The sequence below is a fragment of the Martes martes genome (genome assembly GCF_963455335.1).
Source record: "Martes martes genome assembly, chromosome: 8".
In the NCBI taxonomy this organism is placed as follows: domain Eukaryota; kingdom Metazoa; phylum Chordata; class Mammalia; order Carnivora; family Mustelidae; genus Martes; species Martes martes.
The window spans coordinates 141,086,747-141,106,812 of NC_137895.1; the positions used below are offsets into that span (position 1 = coordinate 141,086,747).

The 20,066-nt window shown below is 53.3% G+C and overlaps 1 protein-coding gene across 1 annotated transcript in view; it reads left to right on the forward strand.

Annotated features, from left to right (window-relative positions):
- ADARB2 (adenosine deaminase RNA specific B2 (inactive)) overlaps positions 1-20,066 on the forward strand; it is a gene marked incomplete at both ends in the record, with an annotated part of 364,006 nt that overhangs the window by 74,205 nt on the left and 269,735 nt on the right. The window lies entirely within an intron of this gene.

The window sequence follows — 20,066 nt, forward strand, 5'->3', positions numbered from 1 at the left end:
GTGCTCCTTTGTCCTCCTCCCCTCTGCTCCCCCACCCGAGCCTCGATAGCCAAGTGAGGTGATAGATGTAGGCAGCTAAAAATAGTTTGTTTTGCATGTAACATACAAGCAAGTGAATAATTTTCTTCTGTAAGCAAGATGCCCAGGGACAGGGGGAGCTTGGTGGCAGTGGCAGCCAGGGGACGTTGATGGAGTGCTGCTCCTAGCGCAGTAAATCAGCAGCGGCGTAGCTTGGCATGCTCGCAAACGCTGCTGCAGCCTGCAGGCAGAGAAATCAGAGCCCTGGAGAAACACTTCCTGCGTTTAAAAATGGGGCTTGAGCTCTCGGCGGCTGACGCGGGGAGTCTGGTCGTTTATCCTCGGCCTGTGTAAACGGCATCGTGAGAGCCCGGCTGTCGCCACCCCTGCGTCTGCGGCAACCGGAGCATTGGCGTCTCCTGAGCCGAGGGCAGCTGGCGTAAGGAAGCCTTCGCAGGGGCGCTCGGGGAGGGCGCCTTCCTCCCTGCCACTCCGCAGCTCCCCGTGCTGCTCAGAACTGGGCTTGGCCATGCGGGAGGTGGCAGAGCCCGGACGGGGAGGCAGAGCCGCGGGGTGAACAGCTGTCCGTGGTGCTGACGCCCTTCGAGGCCGCCCTCGGTGGTGCCCGTCTTCCCTGTCCTCCTCTGCCTCACTCACGTTTTCCAGCCCCTCCTGAGAGGCGCAGTCGCTGCGTTTGGGGAATACAATCACGTCATAATCCAGGAGCCCCCTCCCGGTGACCCGGCCCTGTTCTCTGGTCTGGGAGAATCTAAGGGATTCAGCCCGAGACGCTTGCAGTGTTGACACAGAGCGAGGACAAGGAAGGTCACTCGGCTTCAACCTCCAGGTGGCTAAGTCTGCAGCTGCACAGACTTGATATCAAAATCTCCGCAGAAGGTAGATTTCAGCACGTCCGCTTCGAAATCCCTGCTGTGCCGCACGCAGGACTGTGTCTCACCCTACTTTGTGCTGTATGTCCGGACAGGCTTTACCTTAGCTGTTGCACATCGGGTAAAAAAGACAGGTTAGCGTTTGCTGGAGCTGAGTTTTAAATTCCAGTTCCGCGGCCTGAGTAGGCAGACTGCTCAGTTTCCCCATCTGTCAAGTGGGGAAGAGTTCCTATAGCCTTGCTCGTTTAGAGGGCTGCGAGCGATAACTGGGCTTGCACACAGTGGTGACCAGTTAATGCTGACGTCGTCGTTGACCGAATAAGGGAAGGGCCAGACAGGATGGTATTTTCCTAGATTCAGAGGAAGCCTAAACCTCCTCGCTTTTCCCAGCGAGTGTTCCTGTGGCTCCCGGCCAAGGGACCGGGGCTGTGCCTCCTCATGGGCGATACTCTGGAACTCATCCGGTATTTTGAAGCGGCCAAGGTATTTACGGATGGGAGACTGACTCTAACAGATGCGCTTTCCCCTGCTTTTGTTTACTTCATATAAATTATATCAACACAGTGTTTTAATTCTGATCCAAAGATCTGATTGGCAGTAATGTATGATCTGAGAAACGAGAACTAGGGAATGCTTAATTAAAATATAAAAATACTTAAATACATTTGCCAAGATGAGCATGTGGCTCCCTTTAGCTGTTGATGGTTTTTACCAGAACTTGACTCACCTCACACAGACGTGGAAACTGAGAAGGCCTGCGTTCCTTCCCTAGGGCCAAGTTCACTGATTTCACGAATATCCACAGTTAACAGATACGAGCTGACCGTTCAGGCAGCAAGTAATTGTTCCGCATCTGCTATGTACCGAGCATCGCTCTGAGTGTTTTTGAAAGAATATGGACAAATGTAATGTTCTTTTGTGAGTTTATGATCTCATGCAAGTCCTGATTTTGATTCTAAGCTTCAGAGACAAATTATCCAAAAAGATGTCATTAACGACACAAAAATGGGGAATAAGACTTTCTGGTCTTAAAAAAAAAAATCAAGAACAAACCGTAATAAATGTCAAATTTGTCTGTACCGAGGTGAAGTGTATAATGATACACAACCATTCGAAGCAGATTTTTGAAAACATTTATAGCGTCCTAACTGACTGATGGGGGAAGCAGGAGGAGGTAGAGTCCGTGGCTGCTTAATTAGCAGGAGCTCAGAAGCCTCCGGGGCCAGAGTTCTCCGTGAAAGCGCTTTCAAAACAAAGATGTGAGGAACGTCAAGGAGCTGCCCCGTCCGAGCCCGCACCTCCCAGGAGCTAATAACCTGGAACTCAGCCCGCTCTTTCAACTGTGATTTTCAGCGTAAAACCCAAGAGCTCCTGTGTTCTGGAAAGAAATTGTGAGCCTTTCCTCCCTTTAAAAAACACACTGTGGCTTGATGCAACACTCTGTAGTTTGAAGCACTCAGGCCGGGTTGTTCACACCATTCGTGTCTAGGACGTTGCGGGAAGCAGAGAACTCCGTCCCTGCGGGTTTGTGCCGGGGGCTGGACGTGAGCGAGCCCCCTCCGTAGCGTGGCCTTGCTGGAAACACACCGGCTTCCGTAACTGTTTTGGAGATAATCTCATTCATTGCCAACGCCAGAGGTAGGTTTAGGCGCCCAAAGATTTATTTTATTGAATTATATTTTTTTAAGATTTTATTTATTTATTTGACAGAGAGGCGGTGAGAGAGGGAACAGAAGCAGGGGGAGAGGCAGAGGGAGAGGGAGGAGCAGGTTCCCCGCTGAGCAGGGAGACCAATGTGGGACTCGATCCCAGGACCTTGGGATCACGACCTGAGCCGAAGGCAGACGCTTAACGACGGAGCCACCCGGGCGCCCTTTATTGAGTTATTTTATATCAGGTGCCAAATAACAGAATGAGCGCCAACACTGGTGAGTCACAGCGACCACATTAAATACGGGTACTTTTCCATTGAATAGGTGTTTGTGATTTACTGAAGTTTCTCTGAATTCAGCTGATTCTCACCTCTGAGCGAGAGCATCGAAGCATGAGGATAGAAACAATTTTTTTTTTCACCTAGAAGCTAAGCTGCTTCTGCGTGCGTACTGTCCACCAGCCTCAGCTAGGAATGAGTCTTAGGATCTTGCTGTCTTGTCAGGTGCAGATAAATGGCAGCTTTTGCCCGATTGGTGGGAGCTGTTGACTACACGGCCTCATCTGAAAGCTCTTCTTGGGGCGCCTGGGTGGCTCAGTGGGTCAAAGCCTCTGCCTTTGGCTCGGGTCATGATCCCGGGGTCCTGGGATCGAGCCCTGCATCGGGCTCTCTGCTCGGCGGGGAGCCTGCTTCCTCCCCTCTCTCTGCCTGCCTCTCTGCCGACTTGTGATCTCTCTCTCTCTCCCTCTGTCAAATAAATAAATAAATAAAAAATTTTTTAAAAACCCCTGAAAGCTCTTCTTACGTTTTTCACTTTCTACCCAACTTTATTACTACCATTAGTCTCCTTTTAAAAAGTTAGGTTCTCACTAATGTATTTTTCAACCGACATACAAAGGCAGAAGACACGTGTTACAGTTCACCGGTGTGTCAGAGGACCCCCCTGTCGATAGCGCACAGGTATGCACGTGTGTGTGCAACTGCACGTAATACGCGTTCTGGGGGCACACAGCTGTCACACCGCCGGGGGCCTCCAGCCAGGAACGGTGTCGCTGCAGCCTGCCCCTTGGTGCAAAGGTTGGTTCAAGGTCCCCGTTTAGTGTAGAGCAGCCGCGGTTCTTGCGGCTTCTCCCTCAATTCTGTTTTCTTCGCGATTCAAGTCAAATGTTAGGAGGCCACCTGAGCCCCTCAGCCTTGATGGACTGCAGGGTCTGACGCCTGCCTCCAGCCCTTACCAGAGGCGGAGCTGCACGTTTTGCTCCCTTGGGACCTTTCTTCAGGCTCCTTTCAACCTCACTAGTGACCATCACGCAAAAGGGGAAAGCAGCACCCTCCGTCCGGCGCGCGCCCTTAAAAACTGAGCCTTTCAGAAAGGTTTAAATTTAATCCTGTCCATCCGAGGAGTCAGACCATGACTATCAAACATAAAATTCAAGACAGTCAAGCTGAATTTCTTGCAGAAGAACGGTTTCCAGCAGACTCCCTATGGACGGGTTTCCTTGGGAGAAACAGGAAAGGCGCCTTGGGGGCAGTGAGTTCCCCATCACTGGAGCTGTGTAAGCATAGCTAATGTGCCCCTGGGCCAATGGCACCCAGGCGTGCGTGATCCGTGGGGTGAGATGTTCTTCTGGCCCTGCCGAAGCCGGCAGCCCGCGGGGTCCGTGGTCTCGCTCTGAAGGAGCCGCACGGAAGGTCGCTGTGTTCCAAGGGCACGTCTGAGGACTCGACCCTGCTCCTGGGCTCCTAATGTTTTATAATCTGGGGCACGGGCAGCAGTCAGGTGTGGTACCCAGAGCTCTCGTTTTCTGGTGTGGAGTGAGTATTTCCTCACCTTGGTGATCATTGATCATTGATGAGAAATATTTAGTCCAGGGGCCAAATGGCTCAGGAAGGCAAAGAGGGAGGAGACAGTGCGGAGAAACAGGGCGTCTCAGACCAAGCTGACGGCGCGTCCCAGGGCTCCTCGAAGCTGCGGGTGGTTTCTCCAGTCACCAGCAACCGCCGCCTGAGCCGCCCCAGACAGGGAGCGGCGCTCCAGGGCAGAGGGAAGGGAAACCAGCGTGTCCACGAGGCCATGCTTCTTCCCATTCTTCCAGAACTTTCTAACGATCAGATGTACTTTTAAGATTGTTGCCACCCCAGCTACAAAAACTCTTGACTGTAATGAAGGACGATTGTCCCGATCATCCAAAACACGAGTCCACTGGGACGGCTCCTTCCTGACGGGCAAACCATGTGACCATGGGCAAGTCACTGTAGCTCCTCGGTTTAAAATTGAAAGGGCACGTTATTACCTCCAAGGTGGGAACGGGAATAAGAAACACCAGAGCCCAGAGCGACTGCGTCAAATACATAGAAGACGCTCGCCTGCCGGCAGCTCTCCCGTTCTCTAGGCTCCGCGTCGGTCTGACGGCTCCGTCCCGCGTACGCGGAGCCAACCGCGGAGTGGTGCTGCTGGGCCTGGCAGCCTCCAGGAGAATGGGCTAGACCGGGAGCCGCTGTTCGTTACGCGTGTGACCTCAGAGAAACCCTTGATCCAAAGGCTCCGTTCCTGACCTGGGACGTGAGGACCGTAAGACGACCTGCTGCCTCAAGCATCTCGGGCATAAAGAACAGTGCTCGTCCCACACTCACCGCCTGAGGGACGTGAGCTCAAAAGCTAATCCGTTCTCTCTAACTGACCCGGGAAAAAAATACTGATGACGGCAGAACAATAGGGTGAGCTTTATAAGGTCTCAATTGAGTAAAACTGTGGAAGAAAGTGTGCCTTTAGCAATATTCACTATAGCTTTTATAAATGCCATTTTTATATTAATGCTAAAAGATTTATTTGACATCAAGTTGCTCAAATATATGTACTTTTGGCATTTAAATTAACTTCTTGTCCCAAACTTTAAATGGGGAAATATGTCACCTTTTCTCAAACAATCAAGGCTCATTGTTAATTCCAAAGCTAATGACATTTCAAGGCTATTTCCATATATTGAAGTGTTATATCTACATCTGTCGCCCGTCTCTCCTGGAATGATTAAAAGTCGCCTCGTTCATATTAGGTGTTGATCTTGACAGGTAATTCAAGAAGTATCATGGCAGCCACTGAAGCTGGAAAGGAGACTGGTCATTGCTGCAAGTTCCCTCCAGGCTCAGAGCAACCTCCTTCCTTGTTGCAAAGTTTCCTGAGGGTCAACAACAACCTCCAGGGTCGCCAAAGACCCATTCTGTCCCCAAACTTCAAGGCTTATCTGCTGGTGGAAGGAGTTCCAACTGTCCCTGCTCGCCCTGTAAAAATATTTGCCGGTTTTCTTTCAAAACCAGACACATAAATTTGTCGTTTTAATTTCTATCTTTCCATCTGGCATCTCTGATCCCAATATCTTGAGAGAAGTAGCAAACGTGAGCGAGGGGGTATCCTGGGCCGGTAGGCAGCTTGCTTTGCTGGAACAATCCGTGTCCTCTGATGGACCAGCTTAGGAAGGAGGCAAGTTCCTGAGAGATTATTAACACAACGTCGTAGGAAAGTGGGGTCCAGGAATGATACCGGCTTTAGATGATACCCACGTCCTCGGGGTGGGATACCAGTCGTATGGGAACACTGGACAGACAGAGGACGTGAGGTTGCCTCATGGAATGCTCTCCCCACATTCTGCCATGGACTCTGTTTCACTTTTTAGTATCATGGGGGGAAAAATGAGTTAGTTCGTGTAAAAGTATTTGAAAACCTTACGGAGTGTAATTACTTGAGAAAAACTCTTCAGCATCTACGGAAGCAAAGCACATTTGCTTTGCAAGAGTGCAGTGGGGTTCATCAGCCCGGCCCCTTCTCCCAGCAACCCAGGTGGAGGAAGCCCTGGGGGGGGGGTCACAGCCCTGACTGAGGAAAGATGTACCTTAGAGGATGACGCTTGTCACGAGCATCACAGGTCGAAGCACCATTCAAGAAATTTCTACTCTTTCCTGCCCCCAGGACTGGCAAGATACAGAATCGGAAGGATTCCCTAGGGCGCTTGGGTGGCTCAGCCGGTAAAGCGTCGGTCTTCAGCTCAGGTCCTTATGCCAGGGTTCTGGGGTCGAGCGCCACATCCGGCTCCTTGCTGGGCGGGGAGCCTGCTTCTGTCTCTGCCTGCCGCTCCCCCTGCTTGTGTTTGTTCTCTATCTGCCTCTCTGACAAATAAATGCAATCTTTAAGAAAGAAAGAAAGAAAGAAAGAAAGAAAGAAAGAAAGAAAGAAAGAGAAAAGAAAGGGCTCCCTAGAAACAGGGTGCACACCCGCCCCCGGCAGCGTCACTCTGATCCGTGAGAGAGCCCCTTACAAGAGCATCTGCACATTTCGGAGTGAAAGGGCTTTACTCAGCGACACCTGCTCTGCCCAGTCCCATCAGAGATTTCCACCACGACCTTTCCACACCCAAAGAGCGTTACATCGTAATGACGGTTCAGAAAAAAGGCCTTTGCCTTTAAGGGCCAAAAGTTGAACAAAAGTAACCGACACCTGTTGGTGGGGAGTTATTTATACGTACACTCTCCTTGAGTAAGTCTGAACTCTCCCCCTCAGAGCTTGCTGACCGCACGACAGGGACACGAGCTCACCTGCGGCGTCCAGCCCCTCCTGGCGGGCAGGCGTCCCCCCACCCGCGCTGGCCGCCGTCTCTCTCGGCTTCCGGCAGCCTGGCTGCCGCTCCCCCGGGGCCGCCTGATGACCAGGGGCTCCCCTTATGCGGGCCGTGATGCCATGACCTCATCTAAGCACATTTAAGGAGCAGCAGGCCCCGACGGGCGCCCCGCACGGCCCCCGGGGACGGTGGCGAGTCCACATGCGGAGCTGAAATGGTGATTCGCACGCAGCCCCGCAGCCCCCATCCGCTCGCACAACGGCACGTCTGCCCGCTCAGAGGCCTCTGGGTGCACAGAGGGGCCCTTTGATAACAACATCGACAACCGTCCGAGATGAAAACCGAGAGACATTCAGAGAAAAGCCGGAGCCTGTTCCGAGGGAATCCAGGGAAGATGAAAGCGACCAGAAACCCCCCCCCCAAGAAATGCAGAGAAAGGGGGAGCAGCCTGGTGATGAGAGAAACGCGGCTGCCGTCTCTGCTGGGGGAAGGAGACTTGGCTGTTGGGCTGTCGGAGGGCTTGGCATCCGGCGCGAGGCTTTTAGGGGACGGTCGCTGCCCGTTCAGGAGCGGGTCTCAGCGGACAGGACGTGCGGGCTCTTCTCTGGAAATTGTAGAGGCAGGGATATCTGAGGGGGGGACCTTTAGGTTGGTTCTCTCCGAGGGCAAAGTGGATGTAAGGGCTTCTTGGTAAGCGCGGGGAACATGAGCTAAGGGCTCCCCTTGTCTTAGACGGAGGTCCCTCAGGTGGTCCGTAAGCCATCTGTGAGGGGCACCTGCCGAGCCCAGGTACCACCTGTGCCCGCCGGCCCTGCGCCCGCCCAGCTCCCTCCTCCATGCCCAGCACCTTGCAGACAGATGGGTTCCAAAACCTCGTCACTGGATGAGTCCGCGTAGGAACACTGCATCCTGGGAAGTGGCTTGAATAATGAATGGAGATGATCTGTCTCCATACGACCTATTAAAATTCTGTTTATTCCTAAACCTTAGCGGCCACGGGTGATTTAACCAGAAGGTGTTAGCGTAGGATAAATGCAAGAGGGTAAAAACGCCGTAAACCCTTCCAGTGCACATCCTGATCTTCAAGCTCTGCAGACACACGCGTTGGAGCTAACACGTGTCGGATCCTGGAGGAGCGTCTGAGTTCATGCCCACCTTCCAGAGTTTCAACGAGAAGTGGCTTCTGTAAATGCAGCTTCATTTGCTTAACTGCCTCCAGCTGCGGCCACGCATTGTCTAGAACGAACACAGACCAGAAAAATTAAGAAGTGTTTGTTTTGGAGAGTAACGACTGGTTTTTATGATGGGCTTATTAGGGATGGTCAAAGCTGGATTATTAGTGAGTATTTGCACGTTTATATTGTTTTCGGTTAGCCAGTATTGGGTGTTCCAGTAATGAAAGGAATTCGATTAAAACATTTTTATTCCGTGTGCATACACCTCGTGAAAGCCTGTCAGCGAGGAGACTCGGGTGGAGACTGTTCCTCGGGAGCTCTCAGAGAAGCCTGAGACTCAGTGGTGAACACGCATTCAGGAAACGTTGCTGAGTGTGGCAGAAGCAGCTCCACCCGCCGTCCGCACCTGTTACCTGCACACCTCAGCAGGCAGGAAGCCCCTCCTGGACGGGAGGGGCCGGCCACCCGGAAGAAGCTTGCTGGTTGGGGACCGGCGGGCCGTGTGCTCCCTGTGAAGGGGTACCGGTGAGCCCCTCTCCTAGAGCAACAGGACTGAGAACCCCCAGACCTTCGAGAGCACGTTGGCTGCCTGGACCGGACCGGACCGGACCGGGCGCATGAAGAACTTCACAGTGTCCCCGTTGCTGCTTCTCCTTCACCGGACATCTCCGACGTGCTGCGTCTGTGTCCTGGTTTCAGAACCTGCCGAAGTCGCATTCTGCTGCAGCCTGGGCTGAAATTTAAGCCAGTCTGTGGAGGGCAGTCACTGACCATTTGGAATGATTCTGGAGCGGGCGTGGCCCCACGCGTGTCCACACACGGCACATGCGGGAGGAGAAGGACACACGTTCAGGAGACCGCGCTGGACAGTGGTGCGGGACAGGGAGGGAGGACGGAGCAGGACCCCCCGAGTCGATGCCGGGCACAGAGGCGTGCTGGCTGGAGTTAGCTGTGCCGGACCGCAGTCCTGGGGCCGTCACCATGCCTCCCAGGACAGCCAGGCCTCCTGAGCCGTCAGAACAGTGGGAAGGCTGGTCTGGTCTGTGCGCCAGTTGAGAGCAGCCAGTGAGAGAGTTTCCCGTGGAAGCATTCTGGAACTCACCCCGGCCAGTGCCGTGTAAGACGGCCATCAGGATACCCCGGGATGGGCCTCAGGGGGCAGCTGCTCTGCCAGGCGTCTGGTCCCTAAAAAGCCACTCGAGCCGTTCCATACGGGAGCTCTCTACAGGTCACAGAGGGTTTGCTGCCAGGCTCGGACTTCTCAGAGTCTGTGGTTGGTCATCTCCTGGCCACGTGTCAGGAGGCTTGTCTCCGAGGGGGCCAAGGCTCAGGCCCACGGCCTCTGCGTAGGACCAGTCACATGGGCAAGTGCAAGGTCGGCAGTGTGTGTGTGTGTGTGTGTGTGTGTGAACCTGTGTGCCCGATTGGAAAGCTCCGGGTTGTGACTCTCCCTGTTCAATGCAATCACGGGTTCTCATCCCACTGCGATTTCTTTACAGTCCTAATAGAACCTTAAGTATTGGCTAAAAGCAATTACATTTCTAAGATTTATAACTTTGGAAACCAACACCATTTCATTGAAACACCTTCCGGTCCTGCCTCCGAGATGAGTGCGGCAACGCCTTGGGTAGCTGGTTCAGAGCGGAGAGTAACTGTTACTTAGAAGTTCTGTGACACAAAATGACTTCCAAAGTAACTATAATAATCTGAGCCCATTCGCACAGTTGCTGTCACAAATCCCCACGTACCTGACGGGTTCTGCTTTGTAAGGACGCACAGTGGCCTCACACCCTCCCGGGCGCAGCGGCCGGAGGGGGATGGAGAGTACTGACCGCCGGCTGACCTCGTGCTGTGTTACCCTTTACTGAAAGTCACCGTGAGAGACAAAACATCACCAGACTCGTCCGTCTCTGTCTGTCTCTGTACCCATCCGCCCGCGCGTGCTTCCCGCCCGGTTTTGTGCTGTGGCTCATCACGGTTGTGCGGCAAGTGCACTTTGCCGCCCTCTGACACGGTGTGCTGGAAGCGTCGTGCGAGGCTGGAATAAGACCCGCGGGCTCTGGCTCCGGGCCCGCGGGGTCACCAGGGGTGTGGCGCGCCCCCGCAGTCAAGGCGCAGTCTGCTGGGCAGTGCCTCCCTCCCCGCTGCCCGGGCGCTCGGCACCTGGTGGTGGCCGGTGCTCGGTGAGCACCGCAGAAGGGAAGAAGGGAGAGGGGTGGACACGCCACAGCCCGGCGTGGGGCTCCCTGTGGAAGCGCGAGGACAATGAAGTGCATCCGGGCCGCGCGCCTGCGGCCCCGCCTGAATCCCCGGCTTCTGAGCACGCGACAACGCAGTTCCTCCGCCTGAGCGTATCCACGGATAAGACCCAGAGAGCCGAGCCGGGGTGAAGGCCAAGGGCGATTCTTCGGTTCTAAAGCGCGAGCGACCCATCTCCCAGGACTGGGAGTTTACTGCGAGCGCTGCTGCGCGCGGGACACGGTCCCACTGCTCTTCCCAGGACACGCCGGGACACGAAGGCGAGCACCACCCCCCGCCGAGCCGTGTGCCCCCTCCCGGGCCCTCTGCGGGCTCTGTCTCCTCCTCCAGAGCGCTCCGAACCATGCGCCCCCCGCCCCCCAGCCCCGCACCGGAATGGGAGCCCCCCGCGCCACCGCGTTCACGGACTAGAGCCCTCTGCGCCCAGAGCAGCCGGCCGTGAGCGCCTGCGGAGACACAGAGTCTCCTAAGCCTGGACGGGAAGGCGGGCCGGCCAGCTCCCTAGGGACTGGTCATGTCTCCTGGGTGAGCGGCAGGACTCGGCTGGCCGCACACAGTGGCCCCGGAGGTCTGACGGGACACGCCAGGGGATGGGGGCTGGACAGGGGAGGTCAGCCCCTCTGTCCTCACCCTGCTGTCTCCCCTACTCCCACCCTCTGTGGGGTTTATTGTACCGCCGAGCTCTCCCTGGGGTGGACACCGGCCCAGCGCCAGCCCCCGGGGGATCACAGAGCAGCCTGGAAAGCAGCCCCTCCACCTGCCTTCCGGGGTCCCTCGCACGCGGCAGACACAACCTGGCGGTGCTTCCCAGCCCCTCGCCTCCTGGAGTCACTGGAAAGAACTTGGTTGTGCCATCTCATGCGTCCCAGAGCGCAAGGCCAGAGGGGCTTGGAGAAGAGTGGCAACCACCGGGCGGAGCTGCGGGGAGGGGTCGGGAGAGGGAAGGGCGGGGGTGGGCCTCGGAGGAGCTGGGCAGTGGTGCGGAGCAGGGAGGTGGAAATCCACGGCTGCCGGTGCTGCGCGGGGGAGGTGCCAGGACCTGCTGGGTTGGCTGGAGGGGAGAGCAGGTAAGCGCAGAGAACGCGCATTAGAACCCACTGGGGGACAGGGCGGGGGCTGAGGGGTGCGGCCTGGCAAGCCTCCGCTCTTGGTTTTGGCTCAGGCTGTGATCTCAGGGTTGTGGGATCGAGCCCTATATTGGGCTCCGTGCAAGGCGTGGAATGTGCTTGGGACTCTCTCAGCCCCTCGCCACACACACTCTCTCTCTAAAATAAACAAATAAGATCTTAAAAAAAAAAAAAAAAAAAACCCACTGCGGATACCAGAACACCAGGGTGGTTCTAAACAGACCCCATTAGAAGGAATAAGCCCACAACTATTTTAAAAATCTTTTCAGAAGGCCACGGGAAGGACTCCAGAGTGGGACGTGGCACAGTGTCCCAGGCCCAGGTGCGGCGTGGACCTAGGGGAGTCTCTCGAGTCAGGGTCTTTATGTGACTTAAGAGAGACGACGAAGGTCTAAAAGCAACACTTGCCGAATACAAAGGAGCCCCCTGCACCGGACAGCACGACACTCCGGGACACCGGAAAGAGTGCTGGTGAGGCCGGTGCGGGTCTCCTGTTACCTCGTGAAGGAACTTGCCCATCTCCAGGACGCGGCCTCCATCTGGCTCACGGTGGAGCCCCGCGGGCGTAAAAGTTCTGCACTTTTCTGCCGTGCTCTGTCCTAACCGCAGTCTCCCAGGTCCTCATGAAAAGAGCAACATTCTGGCTGGTTGCCCAGTGCTGCCATGAAACAGAGAAGCCGGGACGGATGTGGAACGGAAGCCCCAGCCCAGGAGGAGCAGGGACACCCCTGGAGACCGGCACAAGGGCCCCGGGGCATCCTCGACCAGCAAGGGCGTCCAGAGGAGGAGAGCCAGGAGCAGGCCTGGAGGGAGTCTGATGGGCACACTGTTTGCAGAAGAGAACTAGACTGGCCAGTGAAGACTTTCGGGCCCACTGCCGCTTCTGGGGGGCTGGTTAACGACGTGAGGGTCCCTGCGGAAGCCGCTCGAGATCCCAACCCATTGCCCTCGGTCCCGCTCACCTCCCGGCCACGGAGTGGTCCCGTGGGCTCCAGCGCGGAACCAGACTGGACCCTGGCGTGGCTGAGAATCACCACTGTGCTCTGCAGCCTATCAGAAATCCGTTTTTGTCAGCAGTAGCTTGGGGGGGAAATGTGTAATTAAATTATTTCCCCATTTTAAAATATCTGTTTGTCTTTGTCCTGTGGAACAGCGGTTTATTAAACCCTCCCCCTGCCCTCACTGCAGAATTCCAGAATGTTTGGAAAACATTCCTTAGAGCCACGCAACAATAATTAACAGCCCAGGAAGTGCCGAGCAGCCAGCGGCCAATGACAACGCAGCCTGATGTCGGCAGCACGCGATCAATCACGGAGCCCCCCATCGCGCGGAGATTTACGCTCCGTTATCATAACGCGCTGATGAGGCCCCGCTGGTCCTTGACGACGTGCGCGAAGTGCCTCCTTCCCCTAAGCGCACCGAGAGCAGCAGACAGAAGGCTGCGAACGTGGCTTCCTCGTGTGATCGCTCTCGCCCCCGCTCGCCGGGGCTCTCCAAGCACAGCCGCGTCCTGCAGAACCCGCCGCACCTCTCCCCTCCCCAGGACGCAACCTCAACAGGACCCGACCCGGGCACAGGTGGGTGCTCAGCTGCTGGCCGTCCAGGGCCTGGAGTCCGCCGGGAGAAGGTCCGGGCTGAGCCAGGAGGGGTCGGTGCAGGAGCGCGGGGTCCGCAGCCCCCTGCGGGATTTCTCCTTTCCGCGGCCAGTCCCCACCCGGTCCACCTGCTCTGTGGCCCGGCACCCTACGGTCTGCAAGGTGGCGCCCCAGTTCCTAGCCAGCCTGCCGGCTGAGCCTAGTGATTCTGTCGTGTCCAGGGGAACTTCGCCGGAGGAAGGGAGCCCACCCACCGTCCACCACCGGCCTGCACAGCTTGGTTTTCGTTCCTTCCAACAGGCTCTCGCTGTGTATGAAAACCAGCATGGCCATAAACTAGTGTCCTTCTAAGTGTGGTGCACACGGTGGGCTCCAGACTCAAGCCTCTTCCTAATGTAGATGACTCAGTAAGCCCCAGCCTCGAATGCCGCCCCCCTGCCTGCAGGGACTCGCCAAGCGAGCAGAGTGGGAGTGGGAGGTGTGGGGACAGAGCCCGCTGGTGCGGGATGCCCGCGCTCGGTGTAGTGGAAAGGGCCGGGTTTGTGCTTTTAGAATTACATCGTCTGTCCTCTGGTGTTATCTGCTACAGACCCAGCGTGTAGCTACGTACAAGGGACCACACAGTGTGACCAGACCCAAACAGAAGGGAGCAGAGGGAGAGAGGAGCAGTGGGGGTCGGAGAGGAAGGTCAGGAAGCCCACACATGGGGTGTTGGGGCCGCAACACAGGTCTCGGTGCTTCTAACACAAGAGAAACCTCATTGAGGAGGAGCGTGGCCCAAAAGACGACTAGTTTCCGGAAAGTTGCATCCCGTGCAGCTCTCCCCTAGTCAGTCAGTGCAGAGGGGACAGGTGGTTGTCGGGGCACAGAAGCCACCGGCCAGTCGGGCCCAAGAGGAGAAGGGAAGACCCTCCCCTTCCCCGCGCGTTCGTCTTGCGGAGCAGCCAGTGTCCTGACGTCCCCATCTCCTCGCAGGCCCGAACCCGCCCGCTCCCCCAGGGCGCTAGGAATCTGACACTGGGTAGCCACGCCCTTGCTGTGGGTCTGGACTTGGGGACAACATTTTCTATGGAAAGGCTTGTGTTTCTATACTTGGACGAAGGGTCTGCACGAAGACGGAGATCGAAGCTTGGGGTCAGAGCTGTTTTGCTAGACCCTGGGCTGTGCCCTTTCCCCTCCAGCAGAGCGATAGGGAGACAGACGAACCGAGACAGAAAGGTGATCTAGAGAAAGGGCCGATGGGGCTTTGTGTCCTGAAGACCGGGCGGCTCTGGGTTCACGCACCAGCCCCGCTCCCGAAATGGAGCCAAGGCACCTCGTGATCGCCCCAGTCCTCTCAGGTCTCGAGTTCTGTGACACAATCTTCCAGGATTCGAATCCTCAGTCACTCAGGCTAGAAAAGCCACCTCTGAATCAATAAATCAATCCAAACCTCGCCGACCCCTTCTTGCACATGTCGAGTTATTAAAATGGATAAGCTCAGCCTGAGTCCTGGCGGAGCCAACAATCCAGACAAGGAGTCGACGGCCGCCATGCCGAGTGTCCCCCACATGTGTGCGGAGCACAGGCACAGGGGCCGCCGGGGAGGGCGTGGGGGGACCTGGCACGGGGGGCCAGAGCTCGCGAGGCAAGGAGGGGAGCCTGGCCGAGGCAGGGAGAGGAAGTCCTGGAGGAGGCTTGCCGCGGACTTTGATGAATGAGGGCGGAGGTGAATCAACAGAGCAGACCCTTGCAGCTCGTTAGCCGGGAGGTACGGTTGGGCAGGTTCAGAACACAGAGGCTACCCCGTGAATCCGCGTCATCGGTCACAGCAGGGAGGACATCCCGGAAGTCTGGCCACCCTCCCCCCTTCCCGATGGCACCGACAGACCACGTAGATCGCTCTTCCCTGTTGAGCCCAGGTTTGGCCACCAAATCCCAGGAGCCATGGGCAGTTTTGAGTTGAAGGCGGCCTGACCCCTCCCTGTGCAGCCAGCCCCACGCAGTCCACGGAGAAGAAGTCCCAGGTGGAGGAGAAGGAGCAGGCAGGCAGGAGAAGAGGTCACACCTGAAGGTCAAGACAAGCCGAAGACGGACGGGGTGTGGAGTCGTGCTGGAAATCCGCGCTTCCCCACCCGCATCTGCCGCCGGCTTCGTCTTACCGAGTGCTGATCTGATGACGCTCCAGACCCCCCACAGCTCCCTGATCCTTGAAGAAGCACGTGGGCTTCCCAGTGTGTGCCAGTCCATGGCCCCACAACGTCACCACAGCACACAAAGCCAACGCTCCCGAGTCCTGTTCCCTCGGCAAGACATGCCCACAGCGGCGTCGAGCCCACCCATGGCCCGAGGTCCAGACCTAAGTCCCTGCATTCTGGTTCCTGCTGGCCCAGCCCCACACCGCCAGCCACTGCTGAAGGGCCATTCGGTCTGGACGTGACACCGACCGCCGGTCCTAGTTACTCACGGAGAAGGATGTTTTCCCCCGAATGAGGGTAAAGGATTCACTCAGGCCAGTGCAACCGCTCAACCCAGCTCCTGAGTTAAGTCCCTAAAAACCCGCTCTCTTACACCAGACTCGTTTTTGTATCACAGAAAACAAGCTAGAAACACGTCTCTCGGGACTCAGGTCTCAGGACTCATCATTAATTCTGAATAATGTACGGAGGTATTTCGCCAATTCTGAGCAGGTGCAGATCAATTCACATTTTTCCAGAGGGCCCAAAAAAATGATCAACAGTTGGAATAAAGTGCTGGAAACCTCTCTCCGTGTATATTTTTATGTTATTTTTATTGAGGTATGCATTTTTTTAATTAGTCACTTGCCTCTCCTTAAATACACAGAGCATGACATCGCCTGTCATTTAACCTTTAGATTTTTTCCTTCCACGTCAAGGGAAAAACCCAAGCACTTACAAAAGCTAGCTTCTCTTCATAGTTTACTTCCTTTTAAAGTACTTTCCTACCTTTCCAGGCTCTGAAGATGAAATTAGAAGTCATTTTGTTCCTGCATATTGGTAATGAATAATTATGCTGTCAGGCGGTACGTAACTATTAATTACATGACTGCCTTTTTATCTCAAGGAGTTATTTAATAATTTTTAATAAAGAGTTACATATGTCAGTCTCTTAAAAACATATCAATCAATGTTATTTTCCAAGGTAGAGGATTGTCATAACCTTGGGAAGATTCGCTTGGTCTGTGATTACAGACTTCCCCTGGGCGTGCTCCGCCGCGCGGAGAACTGTCGGCGCCGTCTGGAAAACCACCGGCTCCCAGGCGGCCCCACCTCCCTTTGCGGACAGGAGCGCCGGGGACCTGGAGGATGTGCATGATGGGTGTGAGTCGGGTCACCTGTTGGAAACCCGTCCTGCGGAAAAGGAAGGGGTGCCTGTGGTTCCCGCGGAAAGCGTGGGGGAGGATCTGGAATGGCCTTTAGTGGTTAGAATTGGAGGCTGTCCGGGTTCTTACGTCCTCCGCCACCCGAGTGACCTCGGGCAGCGCGAGCCCCTTGCTGTCCTTCGTGTGCGTGCAGTCTCACGGGGGAGGACAGGGACGATAGCGTTCTTCGGGGAGCAGAGGCCGTCGCTCATCTGCTATGCTCTGCAAATACCAGCTGGCGTTAGGACGCGTCTGTGCCTCAGGCAGGATACCCTTAGGGATAAAAGAAGCTTGGTCCCTGGTTCGCACTTGAGCATCCGATCTAGGCCAACAGACGCGAGACCCGTCCACAGAGCGGGAAATCTCCGCTGGCGTTGCTGGTGCTTTCCTGACAGAGAAGGCCGTGGGGGGACACGGGGCCGGGGGCAGAGGAGTCTGCGGAGAGGGGGGGATGTGCTACCTGGAGTGGAATCCCATGGTTAGTAACAAAGACACGGGCTGACGGGGGCTACGCGCAATCTGGTTCGTAACAAGACGTTCCCAAGTAACACTGTTGATTCTCCTGCTCGAGTCAACTAGAGTAAGTGGCACGTGAGGTTCAAACCACAGTCGATCGCACTCTCCGTGTGGACGCGCACCTGAGCTATAGCGTATGCGCCTCCAAAATGCACCACGTTGAGTGTGCAAGTGTTTTAGGAAACGTATAGGGTTGAACGATCATCGCCACTCAGTTGCCACCAAGCCAGAAAGTCCCTTTGCCCCCCTCACAGTCAGTCCCTAGTCCTGCCCTCAGCCCAAGCAGCCCTCAATCCACTCTCTACCTGCCTCTTCTGGACGTTTCGTATAAATAGAAGCAGGCAACGTGCAGGGCTTCGTTCTGCCGACTTGCACCCCGCGTACTGGAGCCCCATCAGAAGTTCACCCCTTTTGCCAGCTGCGGAGGGGTTCACGGTACAGATGCCCCCCTTTTGCCTACCCCCCAGCGCTGGCGGACATTCTCATTGACCCCAGCTCTCGTGCGTAACAAACAGTGCCTCCGCAGACGTCCCTGCCCATGTCTCGATGCGGCCACGTCTGTCCACCGTGGCAGACTCCTCCGGGTGCAATTCCTGTGCTCGATGGCGAGAATGCATTTAACGATTTCAGAAACTACCAAACTGTTTTCCAAAGTAGCTGTACATTGTTTGGATTCCCAACAGAAACGTGCGAGGTTTCCGGTATCTCCATATTCTATCCCATACTTGGTATCCCCTTTTTAATCAGACTCGTTCTACTGGGAGAGTAGTTCTATCTTATTATGATCGTATTTGCATTTCCCTAACGACTAATGACTTTAAGCATCTTTCCATGTTCTTATTTACCGTCTGTGTGTCATCTTTGGTGGGATCAGTACTCAAAATTTTTGTCACTTTTTTATTGGATTTTGTCTTATTATTTAGTTGTAAGTTTAGTTATTTAGTTGTAAGATTCTTTATATATTCTGGATAAAATCCTTTATCAAATATGATATCAAAAATCAAAATACTTTCCATTTGCAGCTTACTTTTTCATTTCCTTAATGGTGTTTCTTGAAACGTGAAAATTTCAAGTTTTGATGACATCTAATTTTAAGTTTTTCCTTCTAAGGATAGTGCTTTTGTGTTGTATCTAAGAATTATTTGCCAAGTTCAAACTAATGAAGCTTTTTTACTATGTTTCCTTCTAGCAATTTTAATTTTTCAGCTATTATCTTTAAGTCTATGATCCTTCTCAAGTTGATATTTGTATGTAGCGTGAGGTAAGGGTCTCAGTACTTTTTTTTTTTGCATGTAGTAATCATGTGATTATAGAAAAGACCATCCTTTCCCTATCAAATTGTCTTGGCATGATTGTAAAAATTAGTTCCCTGTAAATGTAAGTATTTATTTCTGAACACTCAGTACTATTCAATTACTCTAGATTACTGTGCCTTTATACTAAGTTTGAAGTCAGTCACTGTAAGTTTTCCAACTTTGTTCTTATTTTGCAAAATCATTTTTGCTATTAGGTCCTTTTCATTTCCATATGCATTTTAGGATCAACTTGTATTTTTCTACCAAAAAAAAAAAAAAAAGTGTTCTGGGATTTGAGAGGGATTGCACTGAACCCATACACCAATTTTGGAAAAATTGCTATCTTGACATTATTGAGTCTTTCAATCCATAAGCACAAAATATCTTTTTATTTCCTTAGATATCCTTTAATTTCTCTCAGCAATGTTTTGTAGCTTCCAGCATACAAGTCATGCCCTTTTGTTAAATTTATTCCTAATTATTTTTTTGTTGCTCTTATAAACAGAGATTGTTACTAACATATAAAAACACAATTGATGTGTCTCTATTAATCCTGTATCCTATAATCTTGCTAAAGTCACTTTTTCTAGTATCCTTTTTCCACTGATTCCATCACATTTCTATGGAGACGATGCTGCCATCTGTAAATAAAACAGTTCAATTTCTTTCTTTCCATGCTGGATGACTTGCTTGATTTATTAGTTAGTTTTTGGTTGTTTTTTGTTTGTTTCCTTGTGCTTATCACATTACCTAGACCCAGCAGTGTAATGTTGAGTTTAATGTTGAATATAATGTGAAAGCGGCCATCTTTCCCTCGTTCCTGACCTGATGAGAAAGCATTCAGTCATGATGATAAACTCTGGCATTTGTGGGTTTCATATTTGTTCTTTCTCAAATTGACAAAGTTCTGTTCTACTCATGGTTGCTGAGAGAGTCTCTCGTGAATGAGTTTTGGATTTTGCTGAATACTTTTTTCTACGTTTGCTGTGATGATCAGTTGTTGACCTTTATTTGATTAGGATGAAGCATTATCTAATTGATGTTCATATTTTAAGCCAACTTTGTATTACAAGCATGAACCTCACCTTGTCCTGATACATGTGTCCTTTTTATATGGTGCAGGATTCAGTTTGATAATATTTTGTTTATAGTTTTTACATCCGTACTCGTGGGGGATGTTCGTCCATCGTTTTCTTTCTTGCCATAGCTCTGTACTTAGCACCCGTAAACATTGGAAATATTGACTGAGGAAATAGTTGCTTCTACCTCCTTGATATTCTGAAAGCTTTTGTGGAAAATGGCAATTATTTCTTCTTTAAATATTTAATAGAGTCAAGTGATACCATCTGAACCTAGACTTTTCTTTGTGGAAATATCTTTTTAATTATCAGTTTAATTTTGTTACCTGTTATAGGTCTATTCAGGTTTTCTGTTCCTTGTTCAGTCACTTTAGCAATGCGTGCATTTCCATGAATTACCCCATTTTTCTAAGTGGTCTATTTTGAGGGATAAAGATACTCATAACATTCCCTTATGATCCTTTTAATTTCTACACATTGGTTTTAATGT